At 39.1% G+C, this 27,354-nt stretch overlaps 1 protein-coding gene across 9 annotated transcripts in view; it reads left to right on the forward strand.

Moving 5' to 3' along the window:
• Positions 1 to 27,354, forward strand: part of ACBD6 (acyl-CoA binding domain containing 6) — a 224,013-nt gene that overhangs the window by 145,459 nt on the left and 51,200 nt on the right. Inside the window, exon 8 of one of the 9 annotated variants that reach the window (XR_002642447.3) lies at positions 13,304 to 13,439. The exons of 6 other annotated variants lie outside the window; for them this stretch is intronic. The gene's annotated coding sequence lies outside the window, so the exon portion shown is untranslated. Of the gene's footprint in view, positions 1 to 13,303; positions 13,440 to 18,350; positions 18,473 to 27,354 lie in introns of those variants that run through there. 2 more of the 9 variants (XR_016392980.1, XM_089910454.1) reach the window with 2 other exon arrangements.

Below are 27,354 nucleotides of genomic sequence, written 5' to 3' on the forward strand. Positions count from 1 at the left end.
ACAAGAATTGCTACTTCAGCTTTCTTTTGATTTCCATTTGTATGGAATATCTTTTTCCATCCCCTCACTTTCAGTCTGTATTTGTTCCTAAGTCTGAAGTGGGTCTCTTGTAGACAGCATATATATGGGTCTTGTTTTTGTTTCCATTCAGCAAGCCTGTGTCTTTGGTTGGAGCATTTAATACTTTTACATTTAAGGTAATTATCGATATGTACCTGTTACGATTTTCTTAATTGTTTTGGGTTTCTTATTGTAAGTTTTTTCATTCTTTTGTGTTTCCTGCCGAGAAAAGTTCCTTTAACATTCGTTGTAAAGCTGATTTGGTGGTGCTGAATTCTCTGAGCTTTTGCTTGTCTGTGAAGGTTTTAATTTCTCTGTCGAATCTGAGTGAGATCTTTGCTGCGTAGAGTAATCTTTGTTGTAGGTTTTTCCCTTTCATCACTTTAAATATGTCCTGCCATTCCCTTCTGGCTTGCAGAGTTTCTGCTGAAAGATCAGCTGTTGACCTAATAGGGATTCCCTTGTATGTTATTTGTTGCTTTTCCCTTGCTTTTAATATTTTTTCTTTGTATTTAATTTTTGATAGTTTCATTAATATGTGTCTTGGCGTGTTTCTCCTTGGATTTATCCTGTATGGGACTCTGCTCTTCCTGGACTTGATTAACTATTTCCTTTCCCATATTAGGGAAGTTTTCAACTCTAATCTCTTCAAATATTTTTTCAGTCCCTCTGTTTTTCTCTTCCTCTTCTGGGACCCCTATAATTCGAACGTTGGTGCATTTAATGTTGTCCCAGAGGTCCCTGTGACTGTCCTCAATTCTTTTCATTCTTTTTTCTTTATTCTGCTCTGCAGTATTTATTTCCACTGTTTTACCTTCCAAGTCACTTATCCGTTCTTCTGCTATTGATTCCTTCTAGAGGATTTTTAATTTCATTTATTGTGTTGTTCATCATTGTTTGTTTGCTCTTTAGTTCTATATCCTTGTTAAACATTTCTTGTCTTTTCTCCATTCTGTTTCCAAGATTTTGGATCATCTTTACTATCATTATTCTGAATTCTTTTTTAGGTAGACTGCCTATTTCCTCTTCATTTGTTTGGTCTGGTAGGTTTTTACCTTGCTCCTACATGTGCTGTTTATTTCTCTTTCTTCTCATTTTGCTTAACTCACTCTGTTTGGGGTCTCCTTTTCACTGGCTGGAGGTTCGTAGTTCCCGTTGTTTTTGGTGTCTGCCCCCAGTGGGTAAGGTTGGTTCAGTGGCTTGTGTAGGCTTCCTGGTGGAGGGGACTAGTGCCTGTGTTCTGGTGGATGAGGCTGGATCTTGTCTTTCTGGTGGGCAGGACTGAGTTCTGTGGTGTGTTTTGGGGTGTCTGTGACCTTACTATGATTTTAGGCAGCCTCTCTGCTAATGTTTGGGGTGGTGTTCCTGTCTTCCTAGATATTTGGCATAGGGTGTCCAGCACTGTAGCTTGCTGGTCATTGAGTGCATCTGGGTCTTGGCATTTAAATGGAGATCTCTGGGAGATTTTCACTGTTTGATATTATGTGGAACTGGGAGGTCTCTGGTGGACCAGTGTCCTGAACTCAGCTCTCCCACCTCAGAGGCACAGGTCTGACGCCTGGCCAGAGCATGAAGACCCTGTCATCCACACGACTCAGAATAAAAGGGAGAAAAAAAGAAAAAATAAATTAAAAAAATAAAGTTATTAAAATAAAAAATAATTATTAAAAATAAAAAACTTAGAAAGTAATAAAAAAAGGAAAGAAAGAAGAGAGCAACCAAACCAAAAGACAAATCCACTGATCATAACAAGCACTAAAAACTATAAAAAAAAACCAAACGGACAGATAGAACCCTAGGACAAATGGCAAAAGGAAAGCTATACAGACAAAATAACACACTGAAGTGTACACATACACCCTCACAAAAAGAGAAGAAGGAAAAAAATATATATATATATCGTTGCTCCCAAAGTCCACCTCCTCAATTTGGGATGATTTGTTGTCTATTCAGGTATTCCACAGATGGTGGGTACATCAAGGTGATTGTGGAGATTTAATCCGCTGCTCCTGGGGCTGCTGGGAGAGATTTCCCTTTCTCTTCTTTGTTCGCACAGCTCCTGGGGTTCAGCTTTGGATTTGGCCCCACCTCTGCGTGTAGGTCGCCCTCTGGCATCTGTTCTTCGCCCAGACAGGAGGGGGTTAAAGGAGCAGCTGATTAAGGGGCTCTGGCTCACTCAGGCCGGGGGATGGAGGGGTACGGAATGTGGGGTGTGCCTGCTGTGGCAGAGGCCAGTGTGCCGTTGCACCAGCCTGAGGCACACCGTGTGTTCTCCTGCGGAAGTTGTCCCTGGATCACAGGACCCTGGCAGTGGCGGGATGCACAGGCTCCCCGGAGGGGAGGTGTGGATAGTGACCTGTGCTTGCACACAGGCTTCTTGGTGGCTGCAGGAGCAGCCTTAGCGTCTCATGCCCATCGCTGGGGTCCGCGCTGATAGCTGTGGCTCGTGCCCATCTCTGGAGCTCGTTTAGGTGGCGCTCTTAATTGCCTCTCCTCACACCCCGCAAAACAAAGAGGCAAGAAAAAATCTCTTGCCTCTTCGGCAGCTCCAGACCTTTTCCTGGACACACTCCCTGCTAGCTGTGGTGCAGCAGCCCCCTTCAGACTGTGTTCACACAACCAACCCTAGTCCTCTTCCTGGGGTCTGACCTCCGAAGCCAGAGCCTCAGCTCCCTGCGCCCATCCACCCCGGTGGGTGAGCAGACAAGCCTCTCGGGCTGGTGAGTGCTGGTTGGCACCAATCCTCCGTGCAGGAATCTCTCTGCTTTGCCCTCTGCACCCCTGTTGCTGCGCTCTCCTCCATGGCTCCGAAGCTTCTGCCCCCCTCAGTCTCCGCCCCGAAGGGGCTTCCTAGTGTGTAGAAACTTTTCCTCCTGCACAGCTCCCTCTTACTGGTTCAGGTCCCGTCCCTATTCTTTTGTCTTTGTTTTTTCTTTTTTCTTTTGCCCTACCCAGGTACGTGGGGAGTTTCTTGCCTTTTGGGATGTCTGAGTTCTTCTGCCAGCGTTCAGTAGGTGTTCTGTAGGAGTTGTTCCACATGTAGATGTATTTCTCATGTATTTGTGGGGAGGAAGGTGATCTCCACGTCTTACTCTTCTGCCATCTTGAAGCTCCTCCTATCTTTCTCTGTCTTACTTCACTTAGTATGATAATCTCCAGGTCCATCCCTGTTGCTGCAACTGGCATTATTTCATTCTTTTCAATGGCTGGGTAATATTCCATTGTATATGTGTACCACATCTTCTTTCTTCTTTCATCTGTCAGTGAACATTTAGGTTGCTTCTATATCTTGGCTATTGTAAATGGTGCTGTAAACATTGTGGTGCATGTATCTTTTCAAATCATGGTTTCCTCCAGATTTATGCCCAGGACTCGGATTGCTGGATCTTATGGTAGCTCTTAGTTTTTTAAGGAACGTGCACACTGTTCTCCATCGTGGTTGCACCAGTTTACAGTCCCACCAACAGTGTAGTAGGAGGGTTCCCTTTTCTCCACACCCTCTCCAGCATTTATTGTCTGTAGACTTTTTGATGATGGCCATTCTGACTGGTGTGAGGTGATTCCTCATTGTAGTTTTGACTTGCATTTCTCTAATAGTGATGTTGAGCATCTTTTCATGTGCCTGTTGGCCATCTTCATGTCTTCTTTGGGAAAATGTCTATTTAGGTCTTCACCCATTTTTGGATTGGGTTGTTTGTTTTTTTTGATACTGAGCTGCATGAGCTGTTTGTGTATTTTGGAGATGAACCCCTTGTCAATTGCATCATTTGCAAATATTTCCTCCCATTTTTTGGATTGTCTTTTTGTTTTGTTTATGGTTTCTTTTGCTGTGCAAAAGCTTTGGATTTTAATTAGGTCCCATTTGTTTATTTTTATTTCTGGTACTCTAGGGGATGGATCAAAAAAGATACGCAATTTATGTCATAGAGTGTTCTGCCGGGCTTCCCTGGTGGTGCAGTGGTTGAGAGTCTGCCTGCCGATGCAGGGGACACGGGTTCATGCCCCGGTCCGGGAAGATCCACATGCCGCGGAGCGGCTAGGCCCGTGAGCCATGGCCGCTGAGCCTGCGCGTCCGGAGCCTGTGCTCCGCAACGGAGAGGCCACACGACAGTGAGAGGCCCGTGTACCATTAAAAAAAAAAAAAAAAGTGTTCTGCCTATATTTTCCTCTTAGAGTTTTATAGTATCACGTCTTACATTTAGTTCTTTAATCCATTTTGAGTTTATTTTTGTGTATGGTGTTACAGAATGTTGTAATTTCATTCTTTTCCATGTAGCTCTCCAGTTTCCCCAGCACCATTTGTTGAAGAGATTGTCTTTTCTCCATTGTATATTCTTGCCTCCTTTTGTCCATTGTATACTCTTGCCTCCTTTGTCATAGATTGACCATTGGTGCGTGGGTTTATTTCTGGGCTTCCTATCCTGTTGCATTCATCTGTATTTCTATTTTTGTGCCACTACCATACTGTCTTGATTACTGTAGCTTTGTAGTATAGTCTGAGGTTAGGGAGCCTGCTTCCTCCAGCTCCATTTTTCTTTCTCAAGATTGCTTTGGCTATTCAGGGTCTTTTGTGTCTCCATACAAATTGTAAAATTTTTTGTTCTACGAATAATACCATTGGTCATTTGATAGGGATTGCATTGAATCTGTAGATTCCCTTAGGTCGTATAGTCATTTTGAAAATATTGATTCTTCCAATCCAAGTACATGGTATATCTTCCCATCTGTTTGTTTCATCTTCGATTTCTTTCATCAGTGTCTTATAGTTTTCAGTGTACAGCTCTTTTGCCTCCTTAGGTAGGTTTATTCCTAGGTATTTTATTCTTTTTGATGCGATGGTAAATGAGATTTTTCTTTATTTCTCTTTCTGATCTTTCATCTGTTAGTGTATAGAAATGCAGCAGGTTTCTGTGTATTAATTTTTTTATCCTGCAACTTTACCAAATTCATTGATGAGCTCTAGTAGTTTTCTAGTTTTGTCTTTAGGATTTTCTATGTAAAGTATCATGTCATCTGCAAACAGTGACAGTCTTACTCCTTTTCCAATTTGAATTCCTTTTATTACTTTTTCTTTTCTGATTGCCATGGCTAGGACTTCCAAAACAATGCTGAGTAAAAAATGGCAAGAGTGGACATCCTTGTCTTGTTCCTGATCTTAGAGTAAATGCTTTCAGCTTTTCACCTCTGAGTATGATGTTAGCTGTAGGTTCATCATATATGGCCTTTATTATGTTGAGGTATGTTCCCTCTGTGCACACTTTCTGAAGTTTTTATTGTAGAATTTTGTCAGGTGCTTTTTCTGCATCTGTTGAGATGATCATGTGGTTTTTATGCTTCAGTGTGTTGATGTGGTGTATCACACTGATTGATTTGCAGATATTGAAAAAGCCTCGCATCCCTGGGATAAATCCCACTTGATCATGGTGTATGATCCTTTTAATGTATTGTTGGATTTGCTTTGCTAGTATTTTGTTGAGGATTTTTGCGTCTATATTCATCAGTGATACTGGCCTGTAGTTTTCTTTTTTTGTGGTATTTTTGTCTGGTTTTGGTATCAGGGTCATGGTGGCCTCAATGAATGAGTTTGGGAGTGTTCATTCTTCTGCAATTTTTGGAATAGTTTCAGAAGGGTAGGTGTTAACTCTTCTCTAAGTATTTGATAGAATTCATCTGTGAAGCCATCTGGTCCTGGACTTTGGTTTGTTGGGAGTTTTTATTTTTTTATTTTATTATTATTATTTTTTATTTTTTTCCGGTACGCAGGCCTCTCACTGTTGTGGCCTCTCCCTTTGCGGAGCACAGGCTCCGGACGTGCAGGCTCAGTGGCCATGGCTCACGGGCCCAGCCGCTCCACGGCATATGGGATCCTCCCAGACTGGGGCACGAACCCATGTCCCCTGCATCGGCAGGCGGACTCTGAACCACTGCGCCACCAGGGAAGCCCTGTTGGGAGTTTTTAAATCACAGTTTTAATTTCAGTACTTGTGATTGGTCTGTTCATATTTTCTATTTCTTCCTGGTTCAGTCTTAGGAGATTGTACCTTTCTAAGAATTTGTCCATTTTTTCCAGGTTGTCCATTTTATTGGCATACAGTTGCTTGTAGTAGTCTCTTATGATCCTTTGTTGCGTTAGGTGTAAGGTTAGGTTGTTTGAGATTTTTCTTATTGGGTTGGCCAAAAGGTTGGTTTGCTTTTTCCCGTAAGATGGCAGTAGTTAGTTGTCTTAACGTCATTAAGACATTAACGTCATTAACATTAAAGACTTAGTTGTCTTTAACATCATTCGAAACAGTTTTGTTAGACTGTATATGACAGCTGTCATATTGGCGAGCATTTAAAGAAAGGCATCAAAATTGGTGAATTTTTGTGTAGCCATTTTAATATTGAAGATGGAAGAAAACAACATTTTCGGCATATTATGCTTTACCATTTCAAGAAAGGTAAAAATGCAACCAAAATGCAAAAAAAGATTTGTACAGTGTATGGAGAAGGTGCTGTGACTGATTGAACATGTCAAAAGTGGTTTGTGAAGTTTCATGCTAGAGATTTCTCACCGGACGATGCTCCATGGTCGGGTAGACCAGTAGAAGTTGATAGTGAGCAAATCGAGACATTAATTGAGAACAATCAATGTTATACCACACAGGAGATAGCCAATATACTCAAAATATCCAAATCAAGCACTGAAAATCATTTGCGCCAGCTTGGTTATGTTTATTGCTTTGATGTTTGGGTTCCATGTATAAGTTAAGCAAAAAAAACTTTCTTAACATATTACCTCATGCAACTCTCTACTTAAACGTAATGAAAATGTTCCGTTTTTAAAACACGTTGTGATGGGTGATGAAAAGTGGGTACTGTACAATAATAAGGAATGGAAGAGATTGTGGAGAGGTCGTGGGGCAAGCTAAATGAACCACCACCAACCACACCAAAGGCCAGTCTTCATCCAAAGAAGGTGATATTGTGAATATGGTAGGATTGGAAGGGAGTTCTCTATCATGAGCTCCTTCTGGAAAACCCAAACGATTAATTCCAACAAGTACTGCTCCCAATTAGACCAACTGAAAGCAGAACTCAACAAAAAGCAACCAGAATTAGTCAACTTCTACAAAATGCATAATCTTCCGTCAGGGTAACGCAAGACTGCATGTTTCTTTGACGACAAGGCAAATCTGTTACAGCTTGGGTGGGAAGTTCTGATTCATCTGCTGTATTCACCAGACATTGCACCTTCAGATTTCCATTTATTTAGGTCTTTACAAAATTCTCTTAATGGAAAAAATTTCAATTCCCTGGAAGACTGTAAAAGGCACCTGGAACAGTTCTTTGCTCAAAAAGATAAAAAGTTTTGGGAAGATGGAATTATGAAGTTGCCTGAAAAATGGCAGAAGAGAGTGGAACAAGAGGGTGAATACATTGTTCAATAAAGTTCTCAGTGAAAATGAAAAACGTGTCTTTTTTACTTTAAAACCGAAAGTACTTTTTGGCCAACCCAGTATTTCCTGAGGTAAGATTGCATTGCTATAAACTTCCCTCTTAGAACTGCTTTTGCTGCATCTCACAGGTTTTGGATCATCATGCTTTTGTTTTCATTTGTCTCTAGATATTTTTTTATTTTCTCTTTGAATTCCTCAGTTATCCATTGGTTGTTTAGTAGCATATTGTTTAGCATCCATGGGTTTGTGTTTTTTAGGTTTTTTTTTTTGTAGCTGGCTTCTAATCTCATAGTGCAGTGGTCGGAAAAGATGCTTGATATTATTTCAGTTTTCTTAAATTTACCGAGGCTCACTTTGTGCTCCAGTATGTGATCAATCCTGGAGAATGTTTCATGTGCACTTGAGAAGAAGATGTATTCTGCTTTAGGATAGAATGCTCTATAAATGTCAGTTAAGTACATCTGGTCTAATGTGTCACTTAAGGCCTCTATTTCCTTATTTTCTGTCTGGATGATCTGTCCATTGATGAAGTCCCCCACTATTATTGTGTTACTGTCGATTTCTCCTTTTATGGCTGTTATATACTGAGGTGCTTGAGGTATGTTTATATACTTATATATATACTGAGGTGCTTCTCTGTTGGGTGCTTATATATTTACACTTGTTATATCTTCTTGTCTTGATCCCTTGATCATTTTGTAGTGTTCTTTGTCTCTTATAACAGTCTTTAAAGTCTATTTTGTCTGATACAAGTATTGTTACTGCAGCTTTCCTTTTATTTCCATTTGCATAGAATATATTTTTCCATCCCCTCACTTTCAGTTTGTATGTGTCCCTAGATCTGAAGTGGGTCTCTTGTAGACAGCATATATATGGGTCTTGTTTTTGTATCCATTCAGCCAGTCTTTGTCTTTTGGTTGGAACATTTAATCTATTTACGTTTAAGGTAATTATCAATATGTATGTTCTTACTTACATTTTGTTAATTGTTTTGGATTTGTTTTCGTAGGTCTTTTTTCTTACCTTCCTCATTTGTTCTCTTGTGATTTGATGACTAACTTAAGCATTGTCTTTGGACTCCTTTTTCTTTCTTGTGTATGAATTTATGGTAGACTTTCGGTTTGCAGTTACCTTGAGGGGTTTTTTTTAATCTTATTTTTTTTAGTATTTCCTTTGGTTTTTTTTTTTTTTTTTTTTTTGGCTGCGTTGGGTCTTCGTTGCGGCACGCGGGCTTCTCTCTAGTTGTGGTGTGTGGGTTTTCTCTCTCTAGTTGTGGCTTGTGGGCTCCAGGGCGCATGGGCTCTGTAGTTGTGACACGTGGGCTCCAAAGCACGTGGGCTCTGTAGTTTGCAGCTCATGGGCTCTCTTGTTAAAGTGCATGAGCTCAGTAGTTGTGGTGTGCAGGCTTAGTTGCCCCGTGGCATGTGGGATCCTAGCTCCCCAACCAGGGATCGAACCCACGTCTCCTGCATTGGAAGGTGGACTCTTCACCACTGGACCAGTGGGGAAGTCCCTACCATGAGGTTTTGATATAGCGGTTTATATATAAACAATAAGATTGTTTTAAGTTGCTGGTATTGTAATTTCAAATGCATTTCCAATATCCTGCATTTGTACTCTCTTCTTATAATTGTTTTTTTTTCTTGCGGTACGCGGGCCTCTCCCATTGCAGAGCACAGGCTCCGGACACGCAGGCTCAGCGGCCACGGCTCACGGGCCTAGCCGCTCCGCAGCATGTGGGATCTTCCCGGACCGGGGCACAAGCCCGCATCCCCTGCATCGGCAGGTGGATTCTCAACCACTGCGCCACCAGGGAAGCCCCCATATAATTGCTGTTTTTGATTTCATATTTGTGTGTGGATGATTTCCTACCTTCACTATATGTTTGCCTTTACTGATGAACTTTCCCATTTGTAATTTTCTTGTTTCTAGTTGCGGCCTTTTCTTTTTCACCCAGAGAAATTTCTTCAGCATTTGTTGCAGAGCTGGCCTGGTGTTGTTGAATTCTCTTAGCTTTTGTTTGTCTGTAAAGCTTTTGATTTCTCCATCGAATCTAAATGAGAGCCTTGCTGGTAGAGTATTCTTGGTTGTAGGTTCTTCCCTTTCATCGCTTTATTTTTTTTTAATATTTATTTATTATGGCTGCATCGGGTCTTAGTTGTGGCATGCGGGATCTTTCATTTCAGTGCGCAGGCTCTTTGTTGTGATGCATGGGCTTTTCTCTAGTTGTGGCGCACAGGCTCCAGAGTGCGTGGGCTCTGTAGTTTGTGGCATGTGGGCTCTCTAGTTGAGGTGCCTCAGCTCAGCAGTTGTGGCCTGCAGGATTAGTTGCCCCGTGGCATGTGGGATCTTAGTTCCTCCCAGGGATCAAACCCGTGTCCTCTGCATTGGAAGGTGGATTCTTTACCACTGTACCACCAGGGAAGTCCCTTCATCACTTTAAACATATCATGCCACTCCCTTCTGGCCTGCAGAGTTTCTGCTGAGAAATCAGCTGATAACCTTGTGGACGTTTCCTTGTATGTTATTTGTTTCTTTTCTCTTGTTGCTTTTAATATTTTTTGCCTTTAATTTTTGTCAGTTTGCTTACTATGTGTCTCAGGGTGTTCCTCCTTGGGTTTATCCTGACTGGGACTCTGCGCTTCCTGGACTTGGGTGACTGTTTCCTTCCCCATGTTAGGGAATTTTTTAGCTATTATCTTTTCAAATATTTTTCCAGGTTCTCTCTCTCTTTCTTTCTCTCTCTCTCTCTTTCTATCTCTCTCTCTCTCTCTCTCCTCCTTCAGGAACCCCTATAATGTGAATGTTGTTGCGTTTAATGTTGTCCCAGAGGTCTTTGGGACAGTCCTCATTTTTTTCATTCTTTTTTCTTTATTCTGTTACATGGCAGTGATTTCCACCATTCTGTCTTCCAGCTCACTTATCCATTCTTCTGCCTCACTTATTCTGCTATTGATTCCTTCTAGTGTATTTTTCATTTCAGTTATTGTATTGTTCATCTCTGTATGTTCTTTAGTTCTTCTAGGTTTTTGTTAAACATTTCTTGTATCTTATCGATCTGTGCCTCCATTCTTTTTCCAAGATCTTGGATCATCTTTATTATCATTCCTCTGAATTCTTTTGGGGTAGACTGCCTATCTCCACTTCACTTAGTTGTTCTTCTGGGGGTTTATCTTGTTCCTTCATCTGGGACATACTCGTCTTCTGTCTCATTTTGTCTAACTTTCTGTGATTGCAGTTTTTGTTCTGCAGGTTGCAGGGTTGTAGTTCTTCTTGCTTCTGCTGTCTGCCCCCTGGTGGATGAGGCTGTCTGAGAGACTTGTGCAGGCCTCCTGGTAGGAGGGAATGGGTCTTGTCCCTCTGGTGGGCAGGGCTGTGTCAGGGGGTGTGTTTAGAGGGCAACTGTGTACTCACTCAGGAAGACTTTAAGTAGCCTGTCTGCTGATGGGTGGGGCTGTGTTCCCGCCCTGTTGTTTGGCCTGAGGCAACCCAGCACTGGAGCCTACAGGCTGCTGGGTGGGGCCAGGTCTTGGTGAGAAATTGGTGGCCCCCAGGAGGGCTCATACCAATGAGTAGTCCCAGAACTATTGCCGCCAATGTCTTTGTCCCCACAGTGAGCCACAACCATCCTCCGCCTCCACAGGAGACCCTCCAATACCAGCAGTTAAGTCTGGCCCAGGCTCTTATGAGGCTACTGCTTTTTTCCCTGGCTCCTGGTGCACACAAGACATTGTATGCACCCTCCAAGAGTGGAATTTCTGTTTCCCCCAGTCCTGTGTAATTCCTGCAATCAAACCCCACTGACCTTCAAAGCCAAATTCTGTAGGGGCTCCTCATCCCATTGCCAGACCCCCAGGCTGAGGAGCCTGACGTGGACTCAGAACTTTCACTCCTGTGGGAGAACTTCTGTGGTATAGTTATTTTCTAGTTTGTGGGTCACCCACCCAGTGGGTATGGGATTTGATTTTATTGTGATTGTGTCCCTCTTACTGTCTCGTTGTGGCTTCTTCTTTGTCTTTGGATAATAGGGTATCTTTTTTGGTAGGTTCCAGCATTTTGTCAGTGGTTTTTCAGCACTGTGATTTTGGTGTTTTTGCAAGAGGTGAGCTCACGTCCTTCTACTCTGCCACTCTGCCATCTTGTCCCTGCCTCTATAAAATATATCTCCCTGTGCTCAGTGTTGCTGAGACTAAAATATTCTTCTAAATGTCACATTATGAGGATGAATTAAAGGTGAGGGAGTTACACAAAGTAACAAAATGCTCCCAAATGAGTCAACAGAATAAGGTCTGGAAATGGTGAGCTTGCCATTTTGATGATCAAACTGATACACTCCGAGAGTGGTTAATAACGCCTGAAAGATGGGAATAAGAATTCAGGAAAAAAAAGTGATTCTTTAAAGAAAAGGTGATCCTTCTGTAAAATAAGTGCTATCGAATATTTATGGACTAATTCATATGCACAGGTATAGAGATTGATTATGCACAAATGTTATCTGTAGAAAATTTGGCAGTTATTGTGGACAGTAGGTGAACAATGAGACTGCAACGTAGTGTTTCTTAGAAAAGCCAACATAACACCACCACTGTAGTAACGAATATCTATAAAAAACCAGAGCAAAATACTATTATATATGTAGCTGACTATAGTTAATATAAAGCATAAAACTTAGACTTTTATATTTCATAAAGGGTGTTGATAAATTTGAAGAATCTAGAGAAACAGTTCAAAAAATCAGTAGTTTGGAAATGGAATGTTTTAGGACAGTCTCATGGTCACAAACTGGCATGGGTCATATACAGCCCAAAGATCTATTTTTGTTTAGCACCTATAGTGTTACAACACAGTTTATTTATAATTAACTGTCAGTTGATTTCACATAAAATACAGATATTAGGATTCTCTTGAAAAATCTGAAAATATGGTAATCGTGCACAAATTCCCATAGGACAACAATCAGGTAGAGCTGAGTAGCTACTGCCCTCTGTTGACAGCCCTTGAGCTCTCCAGTTCCCATCACCCCCCACTATTGCTTCCCTGACCCAATTAATAACCTCACTCTTCTGTTTACTGCCTGAGGACATATAAGGGTTCTATAACCTTATGTTTAGAAAGACTAGGTTTGGAGTCAGGTTACCTAGATTCCAGTTTCTATTCTGCTACTAATTGTGTGACCTTGAATAAAGCATAATTGTAAAATCTTAAAGGTAGAAGGGAATTTAAAGACCATCTGGTTCAACTTCCAGCCTAATGCAGGAATTCTCTCTGCTAAATTTTCAAAAGGTGGTTAAGCCAGCTAGCCTCGGTTTGAGCATTTCTGTTTACTTCACAAAGTAAAAAGCCTGTTCCATTTTAGAAAGTTCTAGCTATTAGAAACTTCTACACCTTGAGTCTGAGTTGGCCTACATGCAGTACTAAAACTGTACATTGTATAAAATACTTTCTCATAGTACTGAACAAAGTAGAACTATAGTAACTTAATAGATGTGATATGAAAGACAAGGTATCTACCTTCATACTTCCTTTTATTCAAAAGTATAGTTTGTGTGTAAAATGTACTAGGCCATCAAATGGGTGAATGATTTTATAGCAAAGCATGATACAGATGTAAATACCATTATAATATTAGTTAGATTGTAGCCAGACCAGTTATAGAGTTTCATTGTAGACTTAGTAACCAGTTTTTATGTTATCATTGGAAATATTTGCCATTTCTGTAAAAAAAAAAGAGGAAAGACGACTTAAAGATATCTTGTTTGTATAATGGCATTTGTCAGTGTGTTCATACTTTTTTAATTTTCCAGGACTTGCAGGCTTAATCCCATGAGCTCACTTCTAATATCAGTAAAGGGTATGAGCTGTCTACGTGGTTCAAGCTGCCGCTTGAGGGTTTCTCCTTCCTGTGGAGCTTTCTAATGGAATTCAAGGTTCTCTCTAAGGGTGAGCATTATGAAGCCTTCCCAGGCTGCTTGAGAGGAGGAAGTGCACCATAGGTTCAAGGACACAGGCAAAGTTTAATGTGCACAAACATGCTTCTGCTTCTGCTTACTCTGATTGGCAAGGTTAACTCTGAGAGGCTGCAGCTTTTAAAAGTGATTTGATTAAACCCACCACTTTATTCCTTTCAGTTTTCCCCCTCCCCTTCAAGCACCAAACCACCACCTCCTTTGTCTTTGCTTTACCAATTACCTTTTCTCTCTTTTTTCGTGATTTTGTGTCAAATTTTGACATTTTGTGAAATAGAATAATGATTTCAAAAGTAAGGTAACTTGCATCATTGAAAGTTTTGCCATTTCCACACTTATGTTTTCTACACTTATGTTTTATAAAACTCCAAATCCCTTACCTTCATTTGACTTACCTTATGATGTAAGGAGAGATAGAATTATCACTTACATTAGCAATTTGCTTAGATTTACCACAGCCTTTTATCAAGAATTGGCTTGTATACAATGAATTCCTTTCACAGAAGTGTTTTAAAAAATAATCTTTTAATTACAAAAACTCCAACCATGTGCAAACTTAGGGAGAATAATATACCACCAAACGTCTATGTACCCATCATCCAGTTTCAGCAATTACCAATTCATGGCCAGTCTTTTTAATCTATACTTCTACCCTACAATAGTGGTCTTTAACCTTTTTAGGAAGAATATAAGGAGAGCTATGAACACCAAAGGATATGGATGTAGAATTTTCGCAAACAGTTTTAATACGTTCATATACTTGCTGAAGCCCTTCCACGGATGTCCTAGGAATCTAAGAATCCAGAATAAGAATTCCTGCATTCCAGCAAAAAGAACACTGAATTTTCTCAGCTTTTCTGTTCACATGAATGTAAGGATTTGGGATTAGCAAAGGTCCTCCTATGAAAGCAACAGTAAAGTTAAGCCAATGACAGGGTTTTTTAATGATTAAATATTCGTTATAGAATTTCATAATATACTCCCTTACTGCCATTTTCAGCTTCTTTTCCCTTTGGTTGCTTGTTAGTTTCTCTTCTTATAATTGATGGTTCTTTTACAAAAGTTGACAGACTTGGGAGACATTCAGTGACTCAACTCTCAAGGCCTAACAACTTAGAATTTCATCCAGAGCTTCTGAGTTATTGCTAACAGCTAAAAAAAAAAAGAAAACTATCTCTCCCTATATATCCAGGATAGAATAAATAATAATGAAATGCATTAAGTTGTTAAGAACTTAATAAAGCTGAAGTTTCCATTAAAGAGGATACTAGCTTTTAAGTACAAATTTTAATTAATAAAGCATATTTATCAGAACTGTAGGGATGGCTGATTGGACATGACAAAAGGGTAATCCTTCTTTTTCCCAACCTGCTTCACATCCTTCTTTTGTCAGCTGGTAGGTACTTCACTAAGCCTCCCTCTGAAATAGCTGTGGTCAGAGGGTAGACTCAAAACATGAGCGGTTAGTAAAGCATGCGGGATTCCCCTGTAGAACTATTTTGTTTTTGAACCCCATACCATCTGATCCTGATGTGAGCTAAAAGTATTTTTTAAAAGCAGGTAATAATAATAGAGGAATAGTTGACATAATTTAATTAATAATTTTATTTCAAAATAATAGATATATTATCCTTTCTCTTTGGCATGGTTTCTCCTCTTTTTCTTCTTTGTGTGGGGAGCTAGGGGACAGAGTAAGGTGTATGATACTCATTTGAGTATGGTTAAAAATATTTCTATTAAAGTGATGATTCAGAAAGGAACCACCCTTATTTATAGATAGCCCCCACCCCTTTTTTTTTAAGTCCGCCATTCTGGCATTCCCTCTATGTTATGGTTGGAAGTACTTTTAATATTTTATTGAAGAGGGAAAGAATCAACAACAAAAATATCCCATAATGTTTAATGGTTATATCCATTCAACAAATACACCAAAATAAATATATGATCGTAGAAGGTAGATATTCATATATTTCATATATCATATATTTCTATAGATGTGTGCAATCCATATAACATAGATCAACTTGTTTTTATTAATTGATGTTTCTGCAGTATTTTGAAAGTTGTATAATGTGGGGTTTTACCCCATTACAGGTTGGGAATACACAGTCTTCGCTCTGCAGTACCTCTTTCTTTTGAGAGAAGGTTGAATGCCTGATCTCTGTGCTCTCCTTGGGCTTTGTTCAAGGCCAAATTCTTCAAGAAATTTTTCAAGAAGCTCAATACGAAAATATCACATATAAAAAGATTAACCATCACTTTCAGTACATTTTAAAATATTTTCTTTTTTGTAAGTGTCCTAAAAATTTGTTTCAGCTATTTTATAGATTCCATCATGGTTCATTTTTTTTGTTATTTGGACTGAAGTTGAGCTCTCTACTGTTTGAGTGCCCTAACCTCTCTCAATAGAGAGATGTCTAAGCACCTGTTTAAAAAAAATAAAGATGCCTGTTGCCTGTAACAAAAACTATCCCCACCTACAATTTATTAAACCTTGACATACTGCATTACTTAAGAATTCTCAGAGAAAATTAAAACCCTTTTGACTGGGTTCTGCCATGCAGGGAAATTTTTAGTGACATTTAAAAGGTTTCTCTTGTGTTCCTCTAATGGGATAAGTAAAAAAGGCTTGTTTTAGCCCAGCAAATGGGGGGACAATCCAATTTCCTTGATTCCATCAAGACACTTTTAAAGCATTAGCCTGTGCAGTAAAAAAATTCAACTGACCCCCTTTGCCTGATGGCTTTGAAAAGTATCCTGATGTGTAGGTACTTGCCCAACACAGCATACTTGGTTATTGCTCTTCCAACACATCCGTTGATGGAAAAATCTTATGTGAAGCTCCAATAAATGTCAGTTTATGTTATAGAACTATAAAAACAGTGCACCAGACTATAATGGTCTTTCTGATGGGCAGCCTTTCCCTGGAAGATGAAAAGAAATCCTGCCAAGTATGTTTAAATTTAAAAATTAAGGAAAAGATAAATTGTTTAAATAATTTAGTGAACTTTTTGTTACATTCAGTTTGTTCACTGCTGTTGATATTTACTTCTATTTGTCCAAAAGATGGTGCTCATTTACAGAGAATATACTAGCATAGGGCAGTGGTCCTCCAATGTTGACTAGTATAAGAATCACCAGGGCTTGTTAAAACAAGTTTCTGGTTCCATAGGTCTGGGGTGGAGCCAATTTGCATTTTTCACAAGTTTCCAGGTGGAACTGATACTGCTCCTCTGAGGCCCACACTTGGAGAACCACTGGCCTAGGGGATCTGAAAAGATACTCACCTCTGGATCAGTGGTTCAAAATTTGAATCAAATCACTTAGCCTGAAAGTCATTAACATCTGAGAGCACTCTGATGTGTGAAAAATGTGTTGATGGGCATCAATATAGTCTTGAGTGGAGAGGCATGTGTTTGACATTTGGCCTTCTCTTTGGCAGTCTTTAAAACCCATTACAAAGGGAGGGAAAACATAAAGATGAGGGAGCTTTCGTTTTAGAGACAGTGCAGGAGAGAAAAGTATGGGAGCTCTATGTTACTGAAAAAAATAGAAACTGAACATAAGTTTTCTATGACCCATTGCCTGATAGTAGAATGAAGCTGTTGTTTATGGTATCCTGATATTTAAATTTTTCTTTTTAATGAGAACTTCTGCCCTTTATGTAAAAACTCAAAGCACCTTCTTACTATTTTTTTAAAAAGTAAATTACATTTGATATTCTGATTCTTTGAAACTTGATTTTTGTGTAAGAAATAATGGTAATTGTGTTATCCAGAGTATTTCACTCTAGCTATATCAGCAGTATTTCCTCTGAAATACTTAGAATTGATCTAATAGCCTACTTTTACTCAAGAGTCTAGAGAGTTAGATACTATTTATTCATTTGTCCTTAAAATGTACCTGTGAAGTAAATAGGAGACCAAAAATAATCACCTTTTGACGAGAAGAAATTATAATAGCAGAGAGATTTGTTGGTGTCTGAAAATCATAGAGGCAAAACTGGAAAGAAAGAAACTTAGGAACCTTAGATAGACCCTTTTAAAGAAGGTAGTCCAGCACTCAGTCTCATTTTCTTCTGGTGGAAGAATACGTATGCTAATCCGTACATGTATATCTGTTCTTACAGTGTGTAAATGCTTTATAGTGATTCATAATGTTCTTCTGTTTCACACTTTTATTTTCTTCTATCTGTCCAAGTAAATTCCATTCAAACAAATCTTTTTTCATAAAATATTTATATCTTATTTTATAACACTATATTTTTAAAAAGACTTCTACATAACATTGATTCATGTAATCTGCGAAGCTATTGTCTATTTTTTAATGGTTTCCTTTTAAAGTTATGGAAATACCATATAATATAGAGGAGGCCCCCCAAAATCTATCTGATTTGTTTTATTCATTGCACTGTCACCTTTTAAAAATATTTGTTGGGGCTTCCCTGGTGGCGCAGTGGTTGAGAGTCCTCCTGCCGATGCAGGGGACCCGGGTTCGTGCCCTGGTCCGGGAGGATCCCGCATGTCCGCGGAGCGGCTGGGCCCGTGAGCCATGGCCGCTGGGGCTGTGCGTCCGGAACCTGTGCTCCGCAACGGGAGAGGCCACAGCAGTGAGAGGCCTGCGTACTACGCCACCAGGGAAGCCGCCAAATGCTACTGTTTTAAAGAGTTATCAGTTGCTTTGGGAGTAAGGGTACTATCTGCATTACTTAAAACTCAGTTTGAAAATAATTAAAGGTGACTGAAATTTCCATGGGTTAAATGAATGGAATCGGGTAATCAGCACTTTTCTGGAGCCCTCCTGCATTTCCCTAGAGTCCTGAGCCTACATTTTGTGATTCCCTTCCAGCACCAACCTTCTCTTTTGTTTTGGTTTTTCTCCTCAGCTAAGGATAGGTAATCAAGTCAAATGATAATGATCCACATGGTAGCAGGTATATTCTGCTGACCTGTCCCTGTGGTGCAGTGAGTACTGAAGATGGAGTCCAGAGAAGACTGCACAGAGGAGGTCAGTGCAGAAGTGGGAGCAGTTAATCTCTCTCCTGCTCTGATATCCGACAGCTGGTCTCACATGGGCCTGGTGCCAGCAGTGTCTTTACAGGCTTTGTGGCAGAGATTATTTAAAGGAGATTAATCCCTCTAAACCCCTTATATTTTAATTATTTCTGTATGTATTTATAAAACCTGCAGTCTGCTTGTTTCAGGGCACAGTTGTCCAAGCCCTTGTCTTTAACCTGGTTTCCACAATCAGACAAGTCTATCTCTGTTACCACAAAGGATACACCATTGATTTGATTTTCCTTGTTACTGAAATTGTTTGGGGTTTTTTTATTCATTTGTTTTTTGGTTGGTTTGGTTTTTGGTTTCTGTTTGATATTATTAACATTACTGTTTGAGAGAATAACTAAAGTTAATATGACTTATTTTAGAATATCTGCTAAAATGCTGTTTTTGTATTACATGATAGGAATCTAAAGTTGTAGACTGTAGGATGTGAAAACCTCTCGGTATTATTAAAAAACAATAGATCTTTCAGGGTATTATATTTTAAAGATTGATTAGTGGACATGCCTACCACGGTTTCCAGCATTGTCAGCTAACTTTATGCCTGACCAGGGCATCCAGAACAGAGATTTCTGCCTTTCCAATTTATATTATTGAGGACTATCAAAATTTCCTTCAAATTTGAGTCCACACAGTATGAAAGAACAAAAAATCCTTCATTAAAAAAAAATAGCTATGAACTATCCTTTGTGGCATTGGAGCATCACGTCTCTAGCCACCATGGAAGTGCTTCTGTCTTTAACATGCAAGGCAGCATTTCTGCCTCTTCATGCACTCTATTGCACCTTCTTTCCAATAGCTAGGAAAGGAATTCTTTGGGAATCATCCTCCTGAAGGTCTTCCGCCTTCTAAGGAACCTCTAATAGGGCCTGTCTTGATTTAGAATGTGTTCATGATATTTGTATCTTCTAACTACTTGTTTTAGAAAGAAAACATGTCCGAATTAAGTACATACATAGATACGTAAATAAGATCTGTGGGAGTAGCATAAAGATCTTTTACGCTCTACATATTTTGTGAATGCATTTTAATTGGTGTTAGTTGAGCTTTTTCCTTGGTCTTTCCAAAAAATGAATTCTCTTTCCTGTAACTGTTATTTTTCAATAATAGGTATTATGGAAGCATATATTACCGTAACGAATCAGATTGTAATGTAATAGTATAATACTGAATAATATAAACAATCTATTTTGTATAATATGTTCTCATATTTGAACTGATCTAAACTTCCTATATGTACAATGTTAATTTTTAAAACCATAAAAATGTGCCAAATTCTATTAAAAGCGAGGGAAATCCTTAGTTAGAAATTCTTATCTGACTTGAAGACAATTAGAATATGCTTCAAAGTTTCAGGTAGAAGAATGGCATGCTTAGGACAGCGCTTGCAAAAGGGATAGGAGACCAGATAAATTATTAGGGAGGCTCTTGTAGGAATTAGTGGATTAGAAGGTTAGGACCTGGTTATGGTCCATTACTGTAGAGAAAGAAAGAATCAGATACAGTACAGAAGGAGAATTCAATCAACTTCACTTGATGAAGGACAGTATAAGAGGTAAAGAAAAGGGATAGGTTGAATATGACTCCAAAGCCATAGGCAAAAAAGTTTTCTGGTTTTGATGTGGCTAACTTTAGGGGGCTATCCTGAAATTCATTTAAAATGTCCTAAAGAAAAAGAGAAGCCAAAAGAGAACATTTGTACACACAGAGATGTTTTTCCAAAAGAATAACAGATTCTAAGAGAAGGCTGAATCTTTTTTAAAATCTCAGATACTGAAAAGTCTCCATATAAATATGAAGATATACAGAGAAACCCGTACAACCCCAGTAGTGTTTAAGAGCATAAGCTTTGAAGCCAGAGACTTATTTAAGTTCTGGCTCTGCACCTTATAAATCCTGTGACCTCAGACAAAGTTACTTAACCTGCCTAAGCTTCAGTTTCTTCATTTGTGAAATGAGATAACTTAATACCTACTTTATGAGGTTGTTGCGTGGATTACATAAGAGAACACATAAATTGCTTAGTGCAGTAAACAGATTTGCTACTACCATCATTGTTTTTACTCACAACTGACTAAAATCAGTCTTTCTTGCTATATTGGCAGGCTATAGGCAGAAAGGTATACAAAATGAACTATCATTAAAGTTGCCCACAATACTACATCTTTGTCTGTTTTGCTACTCATACAAGGCATGTATATCTTTATTATAGAATTCTAATTCATAGATGACTTGAAGTCTTTTGTTCTTATTTTTAAATCAATACCAGAAGTAATACCTTTTTATTTGACTCTTAGTTGTACAGCCATACACAAAAGTTATTAAATTACAGTTGGGAGGTAGAGGTAGAGTAGGGGAATAAACTAAAGCGAACATTTATTGAGACTCTTAATACAATCATTCATTCCCCTTAATAAAATCAGTCACTTATGCCAGAAAAACAGCTCAGAATAGTTTTATCTTTGAATATGTGGATTTTGCTACCTCTCTTCCCATAGGCTGTGTCCTTTTTTATTGGGTCCCGAGAAAACAGCTTATGTAATATTTCTTTTGGATACCCAGGAAAGAATTTAGGCATCAGGACTAATGTGGACAGTAAAAACTGAAGTAAAAGTCTTTCCATGTTTTTAAAGATTTAAAAAATTATTCTAAAAGAGGATGAAAGTGTGTGGATGGTGATAAAAGCCACCATTTGATTATATTTATCGGCAAATAGTTCTGAAGAAATTACAGTATGAAAAACTGAAATTGTAGCTTCAGGGGAAATAGGGGGTTAAATCTCTGAGCTGTAGAAGCAGATTGTGTTTTCCTTTTGTGATCTGGGCTGACAAGACATCAGTATTCTATTCATCTGTTGGGAATTAGGCTGTTAATCCAATCAATGACTCTTGAGTGAGCTGTGGCCTACCTCCCCCACTGGGGAACAATCGGATCAAACTGCAGATTGTTTAAGAGCACAGTGCTGTCCTCATGTCAGGTGGAATTCTCAAACGCTCCCTGGTGAATTGGGGATAGGGAAAGCTGCCTTGGCCCATTTATCCTCCTTCTTAAATAACCAGGTGCCTGCTTCATCCATAGGAAAGCATTAGGCAGTAGTGACAACAGGAGTGCAATAGAAATCCATTAACTTTAGCTCACAAAAGTGTGGGTGAAAGGAAGCAATGCTTCCAAACACCCCACAAAACAGCTTATATAAAAGTTTATTCATATTTTTTCCATACTCCTCAAACCCTAAATCATTTTTTCTGTGGGCTTTTTTTTTGGTTGTTGTTAACAATTCTATATCAGTGAATTTTGTTAACCACCATGAGCTCTTTCTGTGTATTTATACTGCCCTGCCTATATTTTTATAAGTCATCAGGGTAGAAGTAAATTTTAATATAGATTATGGGAACACTAATTAAATAAAATTTTAATTTTAAAATATCTTTCTCTGAGGAATGCTAATTAAATAAAATTTTAATTTTAAAATATCATAGTCTGAGCATACATAATTTTGACATCTTTTGCAGCCTAGCAAAATTTAATTTCTAATTACTGATTTAATAGTCCATTAAGTACATTTGGAAATTATTATTGAACTGATTAGACAGATGTTCAGGGTTGCTGTTGCCTTCTATGAAATGCTATCTCAATTTTTCCTTTTAAACAGTAAGGTGAAATGAGCTATCATAAAGCAAAATATCCAAAATACAAAGAGGAATTCTCAAAGAAGGTACTTACAACCCCAATCTTAGTGAAAATAGGCTTAAAGGATAATTTTATTGCTTTCTATCTACATTACGTAGGAGTGTTCCAAAAAGAATTTCCTAAATTTGCCAATTTTATCCATTCATCCTGCGTATATAACACACACCTTTTATACCCAGGACTCTTCTTAAGCATTGGAACTGGGCTTCCCTGGTGGCACAGTGGTTAAGAATCCGCCTGCCAATGCAGGGGACACGGGTTCGAGCCCTGGTCCGGGAGGATTCTGCATGCCGCGGAGCAGCTCAGCCCGTGCACCACAACTACTGAGCCTGCGTGCCACAACTACTGAAGCCCATGTGTCTAGAGCCCATGCTCCACAATGGGGGAGGCCACCGCAATGAGAAGCCCGTGCACCTCAACAAGGAGTAGCCCCCGCTCACAGCAACGAAGACCCAAAGCAGCCAAAAATAAATGAATAAAATAAATTTATAAAACTAAAAAAAAAAAGCACTGGAATTACCACCATGAACAAGACAGACAAGGTCCACACTCCTTGGGAGCATACGTTCTAGTGAGGGAAATATACCAAAAACAATAAATAAGACGCTATCAGATAAGCACTAAGAAATAAGTGAAGTAGGTTGGTTACTTTGAACAGAGTGATCAAGTAAGACTTTACTGAGGAAGTAATAGTTAAACAGAGACTTCAATGGAGAGAAGGTGCTGTAAGTCATGCCCCAAATCCCTGAAACAGGAATGAGCTTGACATACCAAGAGCAGACTACTTATATGTATGCTGTTCCCCAGACCAGAGGGTTTCAGGCCTGGCAAAGCATCTGAATTTCCTTAGGAACTCTGTAAATATAAAGATATCTGAGCCTCTAGCTCTAGAAATCCTGGTTCGGCAGGGCTGGATAGGATGAAACCTGTGCATCCAGTGCCATGAACAGTATGGAAAACCTACTCCAGCCAGTGTAGATAGTTTCCTCCCTTGAATAGTACATCACATACTTACCTACTTCCATCTGTGCCTTTGCACATGTTTTTCCTTTGCCGGTAATGTTCACCCTTATCCTCTCACACATACATACATCCTCACCCTTTCAAATACCATGTGCTCTTCAAGGCCCTGTCTCAATAGGAAGCACAGAGCACTATTTTTGAAGTATTCTTACCAAAAAAAGTTGAACCCAGATTTAGTAAAACCTATTAAATACATGTGATAATGATGTAATGACATCAAAAGAAAGTAAACTGGCAAATCTGGACTATGGGACATTCTGCTGAACGACTGGACCCTTTCTATAATAAGTCAGTGGCATTTTTTAAAAAGTGAGACAATAAGAAACTCATTAAATAAAAAGAGCAATTAGGAGCCAGAATGCAATCAGGTGCCATAGTATGAGATATTCTGAAAGTACTTTGGGAGAGGTAATGGGGAAGAAAATGGAGAAATCAGTATTAGCCACAGTAGTCAGAGACATCTTCAAGAGGGAATTGTGGCCTATCATGAACTGTAAAAGCTAGGTGCTATTTGATGGCCACTGAGGTGGGAATAGGGTTAGGTAGCAGAAACAGCTCAATCTAGATATGTGTTTTTCATGAAGAATAATTGGATAAAGTGGATCCAGAGCATGGATGCTTCGATTAAGGAATTTGTACTACTGTGTGTGTGCATGCACGTGTGTGTGTTTTTAAAAAGAGTAACATAGGGCTTCCCTGGTGGCGCAGTGGTTGAGAGTCCACCTGCCGATGCAGGGGACATGGGTTCGTGCCCTGGTCCGGGAGGATCCCATGTGCTGCAGAGCGGCTGGGCCCGTGAGCCATGGCCGCTGAGCCTGCGCGTCCGGGGCCTGTGCTCCGCAACGGGAGGGGCCGCAACAGTGAGAGGCCCGCGTACCGCAAAAAAAAAAAAAGGAGTAACATAATGGATTTTTTTAGAATGATTAATCTAGTGATGGTGTACTACTACTAGGGAGAAAGGCAACAGGGAAGAATAGCAGTGAAGAAACCATTCTGTTCATTCAGATATGAATTGATAAAGGATTTATATTTGAGTAACAACAGCAGAAGTTATTAACTAATTTCCCAGATACCAAAAGGAAAGTGACTATTTCATAGCACCCTCTGTGGGTATGGAACTATTTTGTGGACCTAGCAGACTGTGAAAATTTTCATTGTGACACCAGTCAGAATGGCCATCATTTAAAAGTCTACAAATAAAATGCTGGAGAGGGTGTGGAGAAAAGGGAACCCTCCTACACTGTTGGTAGGAATGTAAATTGGTGCAGCCACTGTGGAAAACAGTATGGAGGTTCCTCAGAAAACTAAAATAGAATTACCATATGACCCAGCCATCGCACTCCTGGGCATATATCTGGACAAAACTAATTCAAAAAGACATATACACCTCTATGTTCATAGGAGCACTGTTCATAGTAGCCAAGACATGGAAACAACCTAAATGTCCATCAACAGAGGAATAGATAAAGAAGACGTGGTACATATATACAATGGAATACTACTCAGCCATAAAAAAGAATGAAATGATGCCATTTGCAGCAACATGGATGCAACTAGAGATTATCATACTAAGTGAACTAAGTCAGAAAGACAAAATCATATGAAATCACTTACATGTGGAATCTAAAATATGACACAAATGAACCTATCTACGAAGCAGAAACAGATTCACAGAGAACAGACTTACGGTTGCCAACGGGTTGGTGAGGGAGGGATGTGCTACGAGTTTGGGGTTAGTAGATGCAAACTATTACATATGGAATGGATGGACAATAGGTCCGACTGTATAGCACAGGGAACTATATTCAATGTCCTGGGTTAAACCATAATGGAAAAGAATATGAAAAAGAAAAAATATATATGTATGATTGAGTCACTTTCCTGTACAGCAGAAATACAACGTTGTAAATCAACTATACTTCAATTAAAAAAATCTTTTTTCATTGTGAAAGTGAAAAGTGAATGAGTAGGAAAGAATCATTTCTTGGATTTCTCCGCTGTACGTCTAATTATTTACCATAGGAGGGATTTAGAATCGAGTAGACTGAAGTATATTGAGCTTTAACTGTATAGTATTATAGAAACAGTCATGCAGTAAGCAAAACACCCTTCAGAAGAGAAAATAGTTTGGCTCTGTTCCCTCATGTACCTAAAAATATATAGACTAAGCTACAGCTTCTCAAAATACGCATACTTGAAAAAGTACAGCAATCAACCAACGAGAAGTAAAAATAAATGTGCGGTCCTGAAGAGTAAGATTATGCACTCTCTGAATGTGATATGTCAGTTTTGAGATTATGGTTAATAAGAATTACACAAGCACGCTAGATATGAGACTGTAATTTAGGCTACCTGCTGTCTTTAACAAAAAGAAAAATTTTAACTGCATTTCTTCTGTGCATTGTATTTGTTTGTGTTGACTCCCCTTGCTCCTTTTCAGTAGCATAGTACAGTTGAGAAAACATGTATTTTGATGCTGGGCCTTGGGCAAGTTATATATATAACCTCTCTGAGCCTCATTTTACCCAGCTTGGAAATGGGAATAATAATGTTTATGTTAAGGGTTGTTGTGAGGATTAAAAAAAAATGATGTTCATAAAGCTTCCAGCACACAATAGGTATTCAGCCAATGTTTGTTCCCTTTTCTCTCCTTATTCTAATAAATCCTCAACTGTGTAGCACACTTTGCAAAGTTAAACATTCTAGATTAGTGTGGGTTTCAAATAGCTGAACAGTTACATTCTGCTTTTTATTTAACTTTTTCTATAAAATCTTTTTTTCTAAAATATATTCTATACTTCATTGCCTCCTTCTTAAATCATTGGCTGTACCACAGGTATTTATAGGTGGTGAAGCATAGAGCCAAAGCTTCTCTTACCCTCTTGAGATTGCTAAAATCTACTGGTTGGCATGCAGCCCAGCCCTCTTTATGGCTGGCTATTCTCTGTGGTCTAAAATGTCTGCAACTTGCCACCTCTGTCACAGCTTCTGATTTCTGCTGGCTGCTACTACTGCTGCCCCCATTCTTTCTTCTAATTACCATTAGGCTCTGCTGGCCCTCCTACCGTTTCTGCTCTCTAGTCCTTGCTTTCCTTCACTTTTCATTTTCCGTGTTTCTTCTGCCTCCTGTTGCATCTCATATTTCATAGACAAAGACTGGCCTTTCGTTGCTTGTCAACCCAGCTAGAAGCATCCTTCTATACAGGAGCCAACTGGTCACAACTTTTTTAATATGATTCTTATCAGCATCTTTCCCCTGTACGGTGGGCCCTATTCCAGGTACTTGAGAATGCCAAAAACCAAGCCCCTAGATCAGTGAGGTATAACTATATTTGATTTTCCTGCAAGTAGTTTATTTTTGTCTCATTTAACTTTTATTTTATGCCAAGTTTTGTGCTAGACAGAAGGGATGAAGGAACTCTAGGGGTCTGTAAAGTTAAACTATGCTATAGCTCCTACCTTCAAAAGATCAGAAGGACACAAGCATATTCATAAATAATACAAGGTAAAAGATGAAGGGGGATGAGGGAAAGTTTTAAGTATGGATTGTGAAGGCTCAACGTTCTACTTCAAGTTATAAAGAAGAGTGGCAGCTTGTGAACCCGATCTCAGAGTAGTGGGTGATAGCTTAGAGTTCGCAAGCGTCAGAACAGGGGAACAGGTCAGAGGGAGGGGAGCTTTCATGATTCCCTACCATTTTAAAGATAGTGGTAAAGAATCACTTAGGTAAGGAGTCACATGGGTACATTTTTTCTTATTTGAGAGTCTGTGTCTTTAAATTCCCTGTATTACTTTGTCATTCATTTGTGTTCCTTATGAATTTTTATTTGGAAACAAAGGATATGTAGGTATAGTGTAGGGGGTGTACATTTCTATGCTTTTATAGTTTGATTTTTAAGCATGGTTGGATTTTTCTACATTTTAACTTTATTATATGATTTTATTTTTAATTCAACTGAGTATTTTTACTTTACCCTAATGTATAATCTCTTATAATGATTTCAAATGTATGACCAATGTTAATTTATTTGAATTGTTTTTGCTGTTTATAACAACTCCATATTTATTAAATTTGAACATTTCCTTTAAGCTAAAGTGGAAAGGAAAAGCATA

This window comes from Delphinapterus leucas, chromosome 1, assembly GCF_059928025.1.
Source record: "Delphinapterus leucas isolate spDelLeu-1000000601 "Yukka" chromosome 1, BTC_Dleu_Yukka2, whole genome shotgun sequence".
Classification (NCBI taxonomy): Eukaryota; Metazoa; Chordata; class Mammalia; order Artiodactyla; family Monodontidae; genus Delphinapterus; species Delphinapterus leucas.